This window comes from Chinchilla lanigera, unplaced genomic scaffold (assembly GCF_000276665.1).
Source record: "Chinchilla lanigera isolate Chin_1 unplaced genomic scaffold, ChiLan1.0 scaffold00072, whole genome shotgun sequence".
NCBI lineage: Eukaryota > Metazoa > Chordata > Mammalia > Rodentia > Chinchillidae > Chinchilla > Chinchilla lanigera.
This window is the reverse complement of record NW_004955473.1, coordinates 3,179,223-3,185,166: the sequence shown is the minus strand read 5'-3', so window position 1 is coordinate 3,185,166 and position 5,944 is coordinate 3,179,223. Positions and strand designations below refer to the sequence as shown.

General features: G+C 40.8%; 1 long non-coding RNA gene across 1 annotated transcript in view; it reads right to left on the bottom strand.

The window, feature by feature from the left end:
• Nucleotides 1-122: 122 nt before the first annotated feature.
• The window catches only part of LOC102029614, a 73,303-nt gene continuing 67,481 nt past the window's right edge, over nt 123-5,944 (bottom strand). The window contains exons 7-8 of the long non-coding RNA XR_001237113.1: nt 3,803-3,992; nt 123-158 (exon numbers count right to left, since the gene is read on the bottom strand). This is a non-coding gene — a long non-coding RNA (uncharacterized LOC102029614). The remainder of the gene's footprint in view (nt 159-3,802; nt 3,993-5,944) is intronic.

The window sequence follows — 5,944 nt, the reverse complement described above, 5'->3', positions numbered from 1 at the left end:
GGATTGGGTGGGGCCTACCTGGCTCTTTGCGCGCTTTTCGGCTGGGAATCGCGGTGGTATGAGTCCGGCCCACTCTCGGACCCAGGAGCTTTTCCATATAAATTTTAAGAGTATATTAGTCGGGGCTGGGGATTTAGCTCAGCGGCAAAAGCACCTGCCTGGCAAGCACAAGGTTGTGAGTTTGGTTCCCGGTACCGGAGAAAAACCAAAAAAAAAAAAAACAAAAAAAAAACAAAGAGTATATTAGTCACTTTTCCATCACTGGGACAAAAATACCTGACACTGGCAACCTAAACGATGAAGAGGTTTTTTTTAACTCACAGTTCCAAATGAGTCCCGTCCATGATTGATTGCATTCAAAACAGAAACAGGAGAATTTCTGGCTATTTATGACTGATCAGGCCCACAACCTCTGGAACTACTGGATGGCAAAAGCTTAAATAAAAGGGACAAGTGGTATGCTTTTAGGGCTCCAGGAGGATCAAAACCCTCTAGCAGAATTCAAGATTCTCCAGGGGTTGAGAGAAAGAACTTCTCTGGGCCACTCATATTTATTTGGTTTTCAAACAAAGGAAGGGGATACTGAGGAAAGTGTAGGACCTGAGCAGGACCTTGGGAATCAATTCCTTGGAAGACCTCCCCAAGCAGTAAATTATGCTAACTAGGAGACTATCTTATCTCCAGGATGACATTCACGGCAGGGATGAGGTGCTTGCAGTTATAGTCTCTATTTAGAAAAGTGGGGTTGGAGCCAGGTGTCCTTAGCTGTGGCCTTATCTTGTACTTTGAGGCATCATGGCCTCACAGGCCACTACAGGCCTCAGCCAGGACCTGTGACTCATAGAGGTTCACTTACTATGAATCCACTGCCCATCTCCAGATAAGGAGCCTAGGCTTGGGACAGACTCACAAGTAAACATAGAAAGCCAATTGATTAATTTTAAATCCTGCTCAGAGAAGCTTCCTAGTGGTCTCCATCACATGGCAGAGGAAAGGTGCTCACTTTATGGCAGTCAAGAAGCAGAGAGAAAGCAAGGTCAAGCCAGGGACAAGAACATAACCCTTCAGAGCTAGTTTCATGATGTCAAATTCCTGTAATCCTGGCACTGTGGAAAGGCTGACACAGAAAGATTGAAAATCTGAGCTCAGCTTGGACAATTTAGTGACTAAGACTCTGTCTCAAAACAAAACAAAAAAAGGGTTGAAAATGCAGCTCAGTGCAATTACCTGGGTTCAATTATCAGTACCACACACACACACAAGAAAAAGAATACAACCTTCCAGGTCACACCCTCCTACCCCACCTCCTCCAGCCAGGACCCACCTCCAAACAGCACGTTCAGCTATGAACTCATCAGTAGATTAATCCACCAATGAGTACGATGCCCCATGATCCAGCCACTTTCTTTCTGAGAGCACCCACCTCTAAACCCATGAGACTTTTGGGTGACATTTTAGATGTAAACTGTAACAAGGAACATACATCACTTTCTACTGGGATTTTCATAGGGACTGATTTAAAAGTACGGAGCAATTTGGGTACAATTGCAGTTTTGACACAGGAGCATTTCAATCCAGGAAAATGGAATGTGTCTTTATTTATTATCATCTCTGGCATCTCTCAACAGTGTTTGGTAGTTTCCAGTGTAAAAGTCTTCTGCTGCTTTTGTTGGACTTAATCCGAAATATTTTATTCTTTTTCATACTACAGTGAATGGAATTGTATCTTAATATTTTCAGATTGTTAATTGCTAGCATATAGAAATAATCATTTTGCATACTGATAGTGTGTGACATGAATTTATAAAACTCAATTGTTAGTAGTGTTTGCACATTTCTTGATATTTTCTAGAATAAAGTTAGTTTTAACTTTTTCCAATCAGATTCATTTAACTTATTTTAACCTTATTGCACCAACCAAGGGAATCCAACAAAATTTTGGAACAGTAGTGGGAAAAGTAACCATTTGTGACTTGTTATCAATCTTTATTTTTTTTCAACATCATGTATGATGTTAGTTTTGAATTTCCAACTGATACCCTTTGTTATGGCTTACATTATATCTGGATGCCCCTTCCCCTAGTCTCATGAGCTTTTGGCAGCTTTTGAGAGGTGGCTGGATGGTGGATGTGTGATACTGGATCAGGGGTTTGTGATATGGCTTTACACCTGGGTGTGATATTAGCAGGAATAGTATGGTGGGAGGGGGTGGGTCACTGTGGGTGTGGCCTGGAAGGGTATATATATCCTTCCTCCTCCTTCAAGCACACTCTGCTTCCTCCCTGCTGTGCCATAAGCTCTTTCACCTCTGCCATACTCCTCTGCCATGCCACCCTGCCTTGGAACCACCAAACTATGGACTGAAACCCAAAATAAATCTTTCCTCTTTTAACTTGTAGGTGTCAGGTATTTTGTCCCAGCAATGACAGTGTACCTGAGACACCCTTTTTCAGTATAAGCAAGTTTCCTTCTATTCCTAGTTTATTGAGCTCTTTATCAGAAACTTTTTGCATCTACTGAGAAAATCATGTGACTTTACTCCTTTAGTGCCCTCTTATTGTGTAATACATTAACTGAATTTTGAATATTAAGTCAAACCCAAATTCATGGAATTGGTCTCACTTGGTCATGGTGTATCATTCTATTTATATGTTATCAGGTTAAAATTGCTAATATTTTAAGTACTGCTGTGGCTGTGTCTGTGAGGGATATCATGGCTTGTAGTCTTATATTTCCTTTGATGTCTCATCTGACTTTGGTATCAGAATAATACTGGACTCACAGGAGAAGCCAGAAAGCCTTCTCTCATTCTGTTTTCTGAAACAGCTTATGAAGGACTGGTAGAATTCAATTTATCAGTGAAATGACCTGTGTTAGGGCTTTCCTTAGAGGAAATATCTCATTATTAATTTAAACTATTTATTTATATCATAGATCTACTCAAACATATTGTTATTCCTTCTTAAATACTTTGAATAAATCATGCCCTGATGATATTGAAGAGAAGAAAGAAAGGTGTGTAGAAAAGAGTAGTTTTTTGTCTGGTAGTCACTCAGACCCAAGGGGTCCCCTTTAGGGGAAAATTTTTCCCTTTTTTAATTTCCTTTTTTTCTTTGTTTCTTGCTTTTTCTGGCTGCTGTGTGTGTGTGTGTGTGTGTGTGTGTGTGTGTCTGTGTATCTGAAAAATATGGTTATACACAAGCATTACCAAACTTACTTGGAACATTAAAGATCTCTTTAAATCCCATCCATTGCTATTGAAACTGGTGGAATCAACCTTACATAAAATAAAAACCTTAAAATCTACTGAATAAAGGTTATAGATGATCTTGGCTAATATACATATATTTGTCTACTGCCTGTGATATATTTTATATAATATATCTACATGATAAAATCCCTCCTAAATTCTCTCTAAGCTAGCTTATGGATAAGTGGGCACTGGAATAATTAATTCACATGCTTTGTGCTTGTGTGATTTAGGTAAATCTCTAACGAACATGTTAATTTAAGTTGGTTAGTAAGATAAAAGTGAAGAAGTCAGTGTGGGCTCCGCTGCGTGGGCCCTGTGCCAAGTGAGCGAGTGCTCCAAGAGCTTCTGGTCCCACAGATCAACTCCATGCTTTACGCCCACCACAACGGTTACTGAACTCACAGAGAAAGCCAGGTATTTCCCATCTACTTCCTGGGGGCAGAGCTGGAGATCCAGGACCCTGTCGCCATTACAGTCTGAGTCTCTGACCTCCGGGCACCTGCGGTAGACAGGAATTCCTCACACAGAAGCCCTGGGGACTGCTCTTACCTGGGTTCGCCTGTGGCCCTCCCATCACGGGCCCTGCGCAGAGTGAGTGAGTGCTCAAAGAGCTACTGGTCCCAAGGTTCAAGTCCATGCTTTACTTGTACAGGGACCCCTTGAGGGGTTGCAGGCACCAGCAGTCTGTCATTGCTGTCAGTCCGGACCACATCTGGTTCCTGTATGCGTCCTGAACTGACTGGAGACACAGAATCAGATAGTTCACAATCTGTTGACCCTGCAGTTTGGGTCTGGATTTGTCTGTACCCTAAACTGCCTGGGCACATAGGTCCACTGGACTGGGATTGTCACAACAGTGCAACCCAAGACTCGGCTGTGCATGTGCTCTGAACTGCAAGGGGATGCTGGATCAGATGGTATGCCATAGGCTGAAACTAATGCCTACGTCTGAGACCTGGGACAACTAGATATAAATCAACAACTGCTACAAAACCCCAGACTAGGTAGAGCCCTCTCAGCGGACACTGAAGGTCAAGCCTGACCAACAGGAAAACTAGGGACATTAGTGGCCTTTGCTGTGCAGCCACTGAAGAGGGAAACTGAGCTTTCTGCATCTGGAATCAAACATGACAAAACGAAGGACTAAAACACAATCTCAGAATTCCACCCCACTCAGAATAAGTCCAGGAGACATCAACATAGGAGAACTTGGTAAACACATGCATGAAATAGCTGGAATAATTGCAATGGAAGTGAAGAAACAACTCCATAAGGCCATAGAAGAGATGAGATCAGAAATAATCTCTCAGGCAAAAAATGAAATGACAATAATAATGAAAGAACTGCTCAAAATGTCTGAAGAAGAAACATAAAAAATAGAAGAGCAAAGGCAATGGACAGAAGTGTTAAATGAAAAATATAGAAAGGACTTAGACTGCATGAACCAGATTCAAAGAGATTTCCAGGAAAACAAAGCTGCCATTGAAAGCTGCCAAAACCACTTGAATGAAGCTGAAAACAGAATCTCAGCCTTTGAAGACAACATGGCAGCTAGTGACCTTGAAAGAAAGGATCTTCTGAAATCAATGAAGATCCAGGAAAAGTCAATTCAACAGTTGCAAGATGAGGCAAGGAGGAATAATGTACGAATTATGAGTCAATGAAACAGTAGGAGGCAACACAACTTACATAAAAAGAATACTTGCAGAAATAATAGCAGAAATTTTCCGAAGCATGGAAACAGAACCTGATATACAGGTAAATGAGGCATTTAGAACGCCAAACAACCACAGCCAAAATAAATCTACACCCAGACATATAATAATCAAGTTCCCAGATCTCCAGCAAAAGAACAGAATGTTAAAATATGCTAGAAAAAAGAAACAGATTACCAATAAAGGAAAGCCCATCAGAATCACAACAGACTTCTCAGCACAAACCATCCAATCGAGAAGAGCTTGGAGCAAAGTATTACAGATCCTGAGACAGAAAAAAGCATGGGTAGCTATTCTGTTTGCAGACAATGTAAACTTCAAACCGACAACAAAAAAAAAATTGAAAAGGAAGCAATTCTCCCTAACTCATTTCTGGAGGCAAGCATCATACTGATACCAAAACCAGAGAAAGACCCCACCAAGAAAGAGAACTACAGACCAATCTCCCTAATGAATATAGATGCAAACATACTCAATAAGATACTAGCAAATAGAATGCAGCAAATTACCAAGAATATCATACATCACGACCAAGTCGGATTCATTCCAGGAATGCAGGGTTGGTTCAATATTCGGGAATCTATAAATGTTATACGCCATATCAATGGAGCCAAAGACAAAAACCACATGATCATCTCAATAGAGGCAGAAAAAGGTTTTGCCAAAATCCAACATGCATTCATGGTAAAAACTCTACAGAAAATAGGAACAGGTGGATTTTACCTGAAACTGATCAAAGCCATCTTTGACAATCCAACAGCGAACCTCATTCTAAATGTACAAAAATTGAAAACGTTTACTTTAAAATCAGGAACAAGACAAGGATGTCCACTGTCACCACTCCTGTTCAATACAGTTCTGGAACCACTAGCCAGAGCAATTAGACAAGAGAGAGAAATACAAGGAATAGGATAGAAAGGAAGAAATAAAACTATTACTATTTGCAGATGACATGATACTTTACATGGAAGACCCC